A 12,601-nucleotide genomic window follows, 5' to 3' on the forward strand; every position below is an offset into this window, starting at 1 on the left:
CACGCCTGGAACAGCACTTCCTCACACACCAGTTATCAGGTGATGTAGAAAAAAGATCTTATTTTTTGGCAAATTGCGGCGCAGCTATCTACAACCTTCTCTTAAAACTGAGTCCAGCTTGTGAACCGACAAATTTGTCATTCCCAGCTATTAAAGATTTGCTCGAAAAATACTTTGACAAGCAAACGCATGTCGCTGCTGCAAGGCATAAATTTTACTTATGCAAGAAAAAGGCAGAGCAGACATACAAGGAATGGATTACACAGTTGCAAGGATTAACTAGGAACTGCAAATTTATTTGTGAAAACGAAGAGTGTAAAAAAATCCTATGCAGACTCTTTAATACGTGATATGCTCATAATGCATTCACCAGACAAGAAATTAAGGAAAGAGCTCCTTAGTTTAATCAATGCATCCTTGCAAGATTGTTTACCAATCATTCGAGCATATGAACAAAGCCAAGCTTCTGTGAGTGTGGTACAAGACGACGGCTGTGACGTGTTCGCGACACAGGCACGCGACACGGGGCAATGCGGCCCGCGTACCCAAGGCCGTAAACAGAACAGCAAGGCTAAGCTCACGTGATCTAAGAACGGATCACACACCCAAACTCAATGACTAAAGTCATCATGTCTTAAATGTGAAATCAAGCGTCACAGGGACAATTGTTACTATCGTAACGCACAATGTGACTTTTGCAAACGTAAAGGGCACAAATCAGAAGTGTGTAATAAGAAAAGTGTACAGTCTAGAAATACGTTTAGCAATAAGAAAGTGCTTCATTTTAAGACGTATACCTCCAATGCATGTGACGATATGTATATGGTTCAAATGGCTCTGAGAACTATGCGACTTAACTTCTGAGGTCATCAGTCGCCTAGAACTTAGAACTAATTAAACCTAACTAACCTAAGGACATCACACACATCCATGCCCGAGGCAGGATTCGAACCTGCGACCGTAGCGGTCGCTCGGCTCCAGACTGTAGCGCCTAGAACCGCACGGCCACTCCGGCCGGCCGATATGTATAGGCAAGACTATATTCAGGTTTCAAAAGTTAAACATAAAATTAATGCTATTGTACAAAACACGAACAAGTCTTTGTATGTCACATTACTGATGAACAAAATACCTATCAAATTCCAGATTGACACAGGATCATTTATCTCTATCGTAAATCTGCACATGCAGAAATGACTAGGTCTCCTAAATTGCAGCATTTTGACAGCTCACTGTACAGCTACAGTAATGAACAAATTCCTGTCAAAAGTGCACTGACGACAGAAGTAACTTACAAACAGTTTACCAAGACAGCTACTTTAGCAGTAGTTAACACCCATAAGGCACCAAACTTGCTGGGTCTGGATCTCTCTAACAAATTAGGCTTCACAATCCATGAAGCGAAACAGGTCACACATGAAGTTCCGAAAGGAACATTACAAACAGTGTTGCAGAAGTACGAAGATATTTTTTCCTCTGTGACAGGCAGTGTAACTGATTACCAGGCACACATTACGCTGACACCGAATGCAGTGCCGAAGTTTTGCAAAGCTAGAACTGTCCCTTGCGCAATGAAAGAACGCGTAAAACAAGAACTTGACCGTTTAGAAGGCAATGGTATTATCGAACCAGTCACATGTAGCGCCTGGGCAACACCAATCATTGTAATAGAAAAGCCAAATGGATCATTACGTATCTGTGGAGATTTCAAGACTACGGTCAATTCACAGTGCATTATAGATACATACCCAATTCCGAAACCGGAAGAACTGATGTATCAACTAGCAGGGGGTGTGTATTTCGCCAAACTGGATTTAAAGGAAGCATATCTGCAGATCCCTTTAGACAAAGATACACAAAAGTTTATGGCCATAAATACTCCATTTTGATTGTACAGATACAAGCACTTTCCATTTGGTATCGCTAGTGCACCACGCCTCTATCAACGTTACTTGGAACAATTAATTAGAAACTGTCCGAACGCAGTTAACTATCTCGATGACATAATCGTCTCGGGAAAATCTCCACAAGATTTACTAGATAACCTGGAAGAACAGTTCAGGGTTCACAGAAAGGCCAATCTCAGGTGCAACAAGGACAAATGTACATTTTTTGTCAAGAAAATTAAGTATTTAGGACATATATTCTCAAATAACGGAATCAGTCCGACACCACAGCATATAGAAGCAATACAGAAATTGCCAGCTGCAAAAGACTTAAAGCAGCTAAGAGCTTTATTAGGCCAAATTAATTATTACTGGAAATTCATACTGAAAGCAGCTGAAATTTCTGAACCGTTGCACAGATTGCTTTCCAAAGGAGTCGCATGCAAATCGTCCCAAGAATGCCAGCATGCATTCGACAAACTGAAACAAAGTTTAGTAGACGCAAAATGTCTTACGACATATGACCCGCAAAAGTTGATCACTATTGCAGTGGACTCGTCAGATTACAGGATCAGTGCAGTCATGTCCCATAAACATCAAGGAATTGAGCGACTGATTGCATACGCGTCGAAAACTTTAAACTCAAGTCAACGAAACTATAGCCAAGTAGAAAAAGAGGTACTAGCAATTATCTTTGCCATGAAGAAGTTTCATGACTACATATACGGAAGAAAATTTATTCTACTCACAGACCATAAGCCATTGGTGACAATATTCGGATCACATAATAGTGTATCCACTAAGACAGCACAGCGTTTACGACGTTGGGCATTGCTACTATCTCATTACAACTACGACATCTTATATAGATCGACGGGACAACATTCCAACGCCGATGTACTTTCACATATACCGGCAGGTAAAGATGAACATTTTGACCAATCAGAGGATGTATGTTTTCAGATAGACGTAATCAGTGAGGACGTAGTGGAAAATTTCCCCGTCAATGCCACCTTAATAGCTAAGTTAATGACCAAAGATCCAGTGTTATCAAAGATAAAGCAGTATATTCTTATGGAATGGCCAACCGATAAGAACATGTTAGCTCAGCCAGAAGTGAATCTTATTGGCACATGAGACATGCTCTCACAGTGCACAAAGGCATCATGTTAGTTCACAGTGAAACGGGAAAAACGAGAGTAGTTATACCCAAATCTCTCAAGACTAAAGTGCTAACAATGTTACACCAATGTCATTGGGGCATAATACGCATGAAACGCATGGCCTTAGAACATTGCTACTGGAAGAACATTGATAAAGATATTGAAACAATTCTTTCTAACTGTAAATTATGTCAGACGCATCAATCAGCTCCACCAAGACAATATTTTCCATGGCCACAGGCAACAGAACCTTGGTCAAGATTGCATATTGATTATGCAGGTCCTTTTCTTGGAACTTCTTGGTTAATTGTCATTGACGCATTTTCCAAATTCCCTTTTGTACTACAAATGCCTACAACTTCTTCAGTGACAACAATTCAAGCGTTGTCAAAGATTTTTTTCCATTGAAGGATTGCCTCAAACCATAGTGACCAATAAAGGCACACAATTTACGTCGCAAGAATTCCAGACGTTCTGTCAGATGAATGGAATTGCACATTACAGGACGGCACCATTTCACCCTGAAGCTAATGGACTCACCGAACGATTCATATGAACGTTCAAGTCACATATGACAAAGTTGGTGCAACAGTGCAACAAAGTGAATTCCTTATTAATATTTCTGTCACAATACAGAGCTACTCCGCACGAGGCACACTCACCAGCAGAAAAATTGCATGGGCAACAACACAGGACTTTGATGTCTCTCCTAAAACCCACAATGCATCCAGGAAATGATCAACGAACGTCGAAAGGACAATGATTCCACGTAAACGACAAAATCCTTGTAACTGTCTACAGTCGACGAAAACGTACTTGGTCACAAAGAATCATTGTAGAATGCATTGTAAATGTCATGTATAGAATAAGAACGCAAAGCGGCATAGTTATTCGCCATACTAATCAATTACGGCAGCAAAGACAGCAGTCACATATAGGCAGAACTCCTAGGCTGATTCATTTTGCAGACTCAGAAGCAGAGGTCAACCCCAAGCAGCTTGCAGGATTCCAGACATCGTCACCGGCAGCCACTGCCACCGCCGGCGCCGAAGCAGCCAATGCAGACACTGCCGCCGACGCCAACGCAGCACCTTCAGGGGCAGCCGACTACACCAGTCGTCCACAGCTGACATCCCCAGAGAAGATGGACGTCGAAGAAAAATTAAGATTTAAGCTATGACCAATGTACCGATGTTGAAATGAAATTATGTAACAAAATTTTTGCTTCTCCGGTTCCCTGTTCTGTAGGTTTTGAGTGGATTTTCCTAGCGGACCGTGGGTGAATGCCACAGGGAGCAACATGTGTGCACCCACAGACACACACGCCGGAAAGCATGGAAGCAGAAAAAAAAGGCTTTCAAGCAAACTTCAAAAGCTTTTTTTCTTCCCCTGGAAAGGAGGGATGTTGCGTACATAGTTCCGCGTAGTCAGCACGTACACAACTTTCCCACTAGAGCGTGTCCCGCTAAGCACAACAGCGCAGGAGCAGCGCGCATCCGTCTCCGCACTACGAGATGGCGCTGCCTTAGAGATGCACCAAATTCTGCTTAAGCCGATCCACGTATTAGTATGTAACGCAGCCAATGAGATTACTGCTAATGTAGAATCTTTTCTCCTCGCGGATCATACTCGCGCAGTAATACCTGAACGCGCGAGGTATTATAACGAGTGTACAGACCTTCGATTAGTCAGTCTGTATTAGTCTGCACCAGTCTGTACAAGTCTGCATTTGTCTGTACCAGTCTGCTTTTGTCTGTACCAGTCTACAGTCAAGTTTCAGTCTGCGCCTAATAAGACTACCATATTCCTGTACATAGCCATGAAGATAAATGTATAGACACTTTTGTCAAGTATCAGAGATATGTGAGAATAAGATTAATGTACCAAGACCAAAGGAACTTCAGATTGTCAATTGTAAATAGCATCCAGAATCAAGTTACAAAAGGTTTATGCTTCTTACTATTTTAATAAATGCATGTGAAAATTAATCAAGTTCTGTTTGAAGTTGGTTATCATCAATCTGCTACTCTAAGTTTGCAAGTGGCATTTATATTGTCTGACCTAATGGCAGAAGATAAACACACCGCGATAAGACCACGAGACATATTGCTGACACTCGCCTACTTCGTTAGAGTGACAAGTCAAATAATCTGATGGTGTGTGTACTGAAGGCCTTACAGTATGCACACCACATTTGGACCGTATCAATTTGTGGTTTTTAATTTGTTCATACAGGACTAAATCTATGTTGTTTGTGAAACAACTACTTATTAAAAATTTCTGAAAGAGTACTGACAAGGCTATCGAACAAACACGTAAAAATGAGTTGTTAAAGAAATCAAAAGAATGTCTACGTGCGTGTATAGTATAGAGCTGCCACAGACAGTGAATGGATGTATTTCATCATACAATTCTGTTCACAGTGTTAATAATTTAAGAGTGAAGATAACAAGTTACTGAATAGTGGAGGCATTAAGAAGTTAACAAGCTCACAAAAAAGAATATAACATTTGCTAGCTTTCGGATGAATCCTTTTTCAGGCTAGAGCACCCATATATCAGCACATGAGCACATGCTGCTGCCACACCTCCACATGACAGAGAAGGTGTTAAGGCTGTGGAGGAATGAGGATAGGATGTCTTGGTCCCTCAGTCCAGACTTTGAAGCTATCATCAATGAACCTGCACCAGACAAGGGATTTGGGGTTTTGAGAGACTAGTAAGGTTTCCTCTGGATGGCTCATAATCAGATAGGCATAAGAGAGCATCATGCATTTTGTTTTGTTTTAGGGCACAAAAACAACTAGTGTCATACGCACCCACGGCAAAACTGTGAAACACAATGACAAAGAGAGGAGTTAAAATTGACTATAAGTCAATTCCCATCAATGAAAGATAAGACAGCTAAAAATAGGGATGTGGAGGAAGGACCATAAAATATGCCACAGAGAAACAGAGGTCCAGAACTAAAAATTAAATTGTCTTTGCTATATTGCTACAACAGATAAAATGTAACACGTGGTTGACAGCCTATGCATCGTTCACTAAAATGGCCGATAACTCAGACAGCAAAGCCAAACAGGAATGTAAACGGTTAAAAAATGAGCATTCCATCAGGAAATGGCATACAGTTAAAAGTTGGGCACAATGTGCACAAAGTGGTGGGGGAGCACCACTTAACAAATGGTAATGGCAAAAATGCAGTGCCCAATACACAACCTAGTTAAAATGACCACCTCGTGGCGAGAGGAGGGGGGGGGGGGGCAAGACAAGGTTGTCCAAGCCACTGGGAGTGGCTTAATAACCCTGAGCTTATTCTCGTGAAGGGAGGACCAGCGGCGATGGCAAAGTGAGACCCTTTCCAGACAGATGGCTACATAGAGACCATCAGAGGGAATATACGAACTAGCAGGCTGAGGTACGAGGACTGCAGCCTTGGCAGCAGCACCAGCAGCCTCATTCCCTGTCAGACAGACATGACCAGGAACCCACATAAACATCACAGTGGCTCCATAAAGAGTGAGCAAGGGACAGTTTTCCTGGACTTGTTGCACTAAGTGATGGACAGTGTACAGCACACAGAGGCTTTGAAGTGTGCTGAGAGAGTCTAAGCAGATGACAAAATTGGAAAGCCTGTGTCAACGAATGTACTCTGTGGTCTGATATAGGGCAAAGAGCTATGCTGTAAATAATGAGCAGTGTGCCAGAAGCCAATGCTAAAAAATGTTGGCACCAGCGATGAAGGCACACCCAACATCAAGGTCAGTCCAAGAGCCATCAGTGTACACAAAAGTACTATCACAAAGTTCCATGCGAAGGGGATACAGCAAGTCTGGTGTATTGTCCTCAGTAAATGAATGAAGGTCAAGTTGAACATGGGCTGCCACATGAAGCCAAGGTGGTGAAGGATTCACAGCCACTGGGAAAGATGCAAGGAGCATTAAGTTAATCTTTTGGAGCATGAGTCAAATGCGAACTCCAGGAGGTAAGAGGGAAGAGGGTTGCGCCTCATACTGGCAATCAAAGGAGTCATCAAAGGAGGTGGCCACACATGGCACACAAATGGCATGCATATCTGCTGAGGAAAAATCATGGCAGTAGGACAGCAGTGGTTCGGCAGCTTCTGCATAGAGACTCTCAACTGCATTAATGTAAAAGGTGCCACTGGCCAAATGGATGCCATGATGGTGGATAGTATTGAGATGGTGCAAGAGGGATGGATTTGCAGATGCATAAACGTAACACCCATAGTCTAATTTTGAATGGACAAGGGACCGGTACAAACGGAGGAGGGTGGTTCGATTTGCACCCCAGGAAGTACCATTGAGAACACCTAGGACACTGAGTGACTGCGTGCAGTGGGCTGCCAGGTAAGAGACATGGGAGGACCATGCAAGTTTCCTATAGATCATGAGCCCCAGGAATTTCGTAGTTTGAATAAACACAAGAACAAAAGGCCCAAGATGTAAAGATGTTGGGAGAAACCACTTGTGCTACCAGAAATTCATACAAACGGTTTTCTCGGTGGAAAAATGAAAGCCACTGACGATGCTACATGAGTAAAGATGATTGAGACATTGCTGAGGATGCCACTCAATGAGACAGGTCTGTGGAGAGCTGCAATAGATGCAGAAATTGTCAACAAAAAGGGAGCCAGAGATGTCCAATGGGAGACTGGGTTAATGGCAGTAGCTCAGGAGGGAACCCTAAGGCACACCATTTTCACAGATAAAGGTGTGTGACAAGGCAGAACTCATATGTACCTTGAAAACTCTGTCCTTCAAAAAATTCCTGAAGAAAACAACACATGTTGCCATGTGCAGAGAGTACGGAGGATACCAGACTTCCAGCAGGTGTCATAGGCTTTCTCCAAATCAATAAACATGGCTACAATATGGGATTTCTGCAGAAAATTATTTGACATGGGCGGACAAAGTAACGAGATGGTTAATTGCAGAACAGTGCGTCAGAAATCCACACTGTGCAGTGGTTAGTCAACTGCGAGACTCAAGCCACCATACCAGCCGGGCATGAATCACCTCGCAAGCACAGCTGGTGAGAGAGATGGGGCAGTGGCTAGAAGGAAGCTATTGGTCCTTACCTGGCTTAGGTACAGGTATGACAGTGGTTTCACACCAGCTTCTGTGAAATGTGCCCTCTGCCCAGATGCGGTTGTACACATTAAGCGGAATGTGCTTGCCCATAAGAGAAAGGTGCTGCAACATCTGAATGTTAACAGCTTCTGGCCCCGGGGCAGAGGATTGGCACGAAGTGAGGTGACATTGTAACATTCACAATTCTGAGAAGAGTAGACATTTGTAAAGGCAAAGAGTTTGGGCAGTGCTTGTGTCTGTGTATATGTGGATGGATGTGTGTGCCTTTCTGCTCCGGGACTGGAATGACTCCTTACCCTCTCCCTTAAATCCACATCCTTTTGTCTTTCCCTCTCCTTCCCTCTTTGCTGATGAAGCAACCGTTGGTTGCGAAAGTTTGAATTTTGTGTGTATGTTTGTGTGTCTATCAACCTACCAGCGCTTTCATTTGGTAAGTCACATCATCTTTGTTTTCAGATATATTTTTCCCATGTGGAATGTTTCCCTCTATTATATTCACATCATTAATTTGAGGAAGTAATTGGTTAGATGTACAGGGAGTTAAGGTGGTAAGTTTGGAGTCTGAAAGACGTTGGGATAGGAAGTGTTTGATAGTAACAAATCCACAGGCATGGGGTGATTTAGAGGGAGGTGGCATCAACACTGATGAGCAAGCACCCAGGTGTTAATGCTATACTTTCACAAAATGCAAGTTATAATACAAAAACAACTAAATGTGAAAATTATTTCATCACCAGTATGATATTTTCTGTCATTTTCTTCCAAAAAATTGTACCAGTAATGACTTGTTTTAAAGAGATCCTCAATGTACTGGTGCTTTGAAACAGCAAATATTCTTACAACTAAGTTATAATATATAACCCACAATATATGGAATTCACCAGATAATGAAAAAATACAATATGGTATCACCCATGTTCTGCTTGTGGTGTAGAATGCACTCTTCCATTTCATTAGGCGCATTCCTCTCCATGAAAAATCTGTCTTCTTATTCAGTCTTTCACACTATGGAATGCTTGACCAGCTCCTTGCTCATGAACACTTTCTCATCACATGACAGTTTAAGGATTTGAGTAGGTATTGGAGGTTATGCTGGACTTCCGGGTTGGGATCCCTACAGCAGGTCTTGTAGGAGCAGGAGTCAGATAGTTGGTAGATGCCTTCTGTCAGGATTCATCACTCTACACTGCAAAGTGAAAATCTCATTCTGGAAACATCTCCCAGGCTGTGGCTAAGCCATGTCTTCGCAATATCCTTCCTTTCAGGAGTGCTAGTTCTGCAGGGTTCACAGGAGAGCTTCTGTAAAGTTTTGAAGGTACGAGATGAGATACTGGCAGAAGTGAATCTGAGAGGACAGGATGTGAGTCGTGCTTGGGTAGCTCAGTTGGTAGAGCACTTGCCCACGAAAGGCAAAGGTCCCGAGTTCGAGTCTCGGTCTGGCACACAGTTTTAATCTGCCAGGAAGTTTCAACACTATTTTTGGTTTGTTTAGTTGGTGCATGATTTGCTATGTCTGGAGGGAGTTTTGAAGGATGTTACAGATGGAAAAGGTTAGAAAGGCAGGGTCTGGATGCTATGAGGGATTGACAGGGGGTTCACTGGGGGTAGAATAGGTGTTGACGAGTAATGGTGCTCCCTGTAGAGATTAGGATGTCAATAAATTTGATAATTTTTGGAGATGGTGTCTGGAGTGCTCTTCCAGATCTTGGAGAGCATGGGTTTTGATTTGGGAGATATGGTGTAGATGATTAGGCCTGCATAGTAACAGCATGTTGTGTGGGGAGTAGGGATGGTCCAGGGATGCCTATGCCATGGATGTTTGTTTCTGTAGGAGCAGGTGTGAAATCGGTCATATCATATACCAGCTGTGATTTCTGTACAGCATTTTATGTGAGCATAACCACCAACCACCTGTCCATGTGAATTAATGGCCACTGCCAAACTGTATCCAAAAGCAAAGTTGACCACCCGGTAGTAGAACATGCTGCTAAGCATAGCATGCTTGACCTGAATGGCTACTTCAAAACCTACACCATCTAGATCCTTTCCCCCAGCCCCAGCTTTTCTGAACTACATAGAAGGGAGTTATTATTCCAACACAGTTTTCATTTCTGTAATCATACTGGCCTCTATCTCCACTAACCCTTTGCACCTACTCCCTCTTCCCCAAAGTCTCCCTCCTCTGATCTGTCACCCCCTCCCAACCCACTTTTATCATCAATCAATCAGTCAGTCATCATGCACTGCATGAACTCAGAAGCTCTGGTGTCCTTGTGTTGCATTTCTATCTAATCAATCTGCTGCCTCTCACTTCCATACTTTTATGTTGCACACATGCTGTCTCCCTCCACATCGTCAGACTCCCTCCCCAACCCTTCCTCTCACTATCATCCTCTTTTCTCCCTCATCCACTCCACCTGGCACAACCCTTCATGTCAGTTACCTGCTGAACTGTAAACCCAGAATGGTGTATTTAACCAGCACAAGCGCGCGCGTGTGTGTGTGTGTGTGTGTGTGTGTGTGTGTGTGTGTGTGTGTGTGTGTGTGTGTGTGTGTGAGTGTGTGTTTCGTGTGGAGGGTTGGGGGTGGGTTATGCATGTATATGTGTATTCTATCTCAAAAAATGGTAAATCCAAAAGCTATCAAAGTCTGTTTGTCTGTTTTTGTGTGTGTGTGTGTGCTGTCACTGACTCAATGCTTCCACTATTCGATGAGTTGTTCCTTTTACTCTTAAATTATTTACATTCTACCAGAACTTTCTAAACCATATTAAGTGTGAACACCTTTGGTTATTTGCCCTTTTATATTTTGCAACTTTTCTTGCTGTCTCCTTTTTCCTTTGAGTTCTTCTCCACTAAAACACCAACTTTCGTTTCTACAACTGCCTTTCTTTGTCTCATTTTTGACCTGATTTTCAGTGTATCTTTCCCTTGTCCTTGAACTTTCCCCCACCCCACCTACCTCTTCTAACTTCATGTTTTAAATATCATCTGTTGCTGTTACTTCCCTTGTAAGTTACTTTCTCATCCTATCTTATTGCATCTTATTTGAGTCAAGCTCATTGATAACTTTCTTACTTAAACCCTCGTATCACATTGCACTTAGTGAGTCATCTAGACGAAACATTGACTCTAGTTCCGAAATCTGGCTCCACATGTTCTTGTCCACATCTGTTATGCTGGGAAGTACAAGTATTTTTCTTTCTTTACTCATTTCGTGTATCCTCCTCTTTAAAAGTCCAGTGTACATGAACTATTTGAATTTCATCTATTTCAATTGCTCACTAAGTCTAAATCCATGTTCATTTGTAAGAGGTGCTATCAAAAATTTTCGGGACTGGTGCTGCCATGTGTTGAAAACTTTACCTTTGGACTAATGGCCACCATCACACTCATGGTAGTTCCCATCCACACGTGCACACCGGTCCCAGCACTTCTGCCACTGCTCAAACATTTTCTGGAAGTCCTGTTCTTTGAGGGTGTTTATCACCACCAGCAATGCTTCTTCAATCCACTCTAGAGTGTCAAACCGACGGCCTTTCAACTTGAGTTTCAGTTTTGAGAATAGCACGAAGTCGCAAGGTGCCAAATCTGGCAAGTACAGTGGGTGGGGTACAACCGCCATGTTGTTTTATGCCAAAAATTTACTAGTGAGCAAGAATGTGTGACAGGCCATGTTGTCATGGTGCAGCAGCCAGTTCCCTTGAAGCCAAAGTACAGGCCGTCGTCACCACATGTTTTCACAGAGCCATCACAAAATGTCACAGTAGTACCTGGAATTCATTGTTCGGTTGGGTGAGACGAATGGTTTGTGCACAATTCCCTTGATATCAAATAAAATGATGATCATGCTTTTCACTTTGCTCTTCACCTGTCTCACTATTTTGGGTCTGGGAGAGCCCGAGCTCTTCCACTGGGACTATTGTTGCTTTGTTTCTGGGTCATAAGCGTAAATCCAGCTCTTGTCACCAGTGATAACCCATGACAAGAAGGTCGGATCATCAGATGAGGTCTGACGAAGGTCTGTGCACACTTCAACATGCTGTGCCTTCTGATCAGCAGTCTAGATCCTTGGAACAAATTTTGCAGCAACACGATGCACGCTCAATTCATCAGGCAACATTCGTTGACATGTCCCATAACCAGTACTTACTTCATCCGCAAGGTCTTGAACGGTCCAACATCGATCCACACAAACCAATTATTGAAGTTTGGCAACAATGTCTGGCATTGTGTGGCTAACGGGCCTTCCAGTGTGAGCATCATCCTCAACATCTGTACGACTGGCCCTGAACCAAGCATGCTGCTCAGACACATGCATACGGCTCATGCTCTGTCCCCCAAACTCTTGTTGAATCATTGCAAGGGTCTCTGTAGTACTTTTCCCGAGATTCACACAGAATTTGATAAACACGCATTGTTCTGTTCGCGGATCCATCC

General features: G+C 42.9%; 1 protein-coding gene across 2 annotated transcripts in view; it reads right to left on the reverse strand.

Annotated features, from left to right (window-relative positions):
• LOC126299334 (uncharacterized) overlaps positions 1 to 12,601 on the reverse strand; it is an 864,357-nt gene that overhangs the window by 687,145 nt on the left and 164,611 nt on the right. The window lies entirely within an intron of this gene.

The sequence above is a fragment of the Schistocerca gregaria genome, chromosome X (genome assembly GCF_023897955.1).
Source record: "Schistocerca gregaria isolate iqSchGreg1 chromosome X, iqSchGreg1.2, whole genome shotgun sequence".
NCBI classification, from domain to species: Eukaryota; Metazoa; Arthropoda; class Insecta; order Orthoptera; family Acrididae; genus Schistocerca; species Schistocerca gregaria.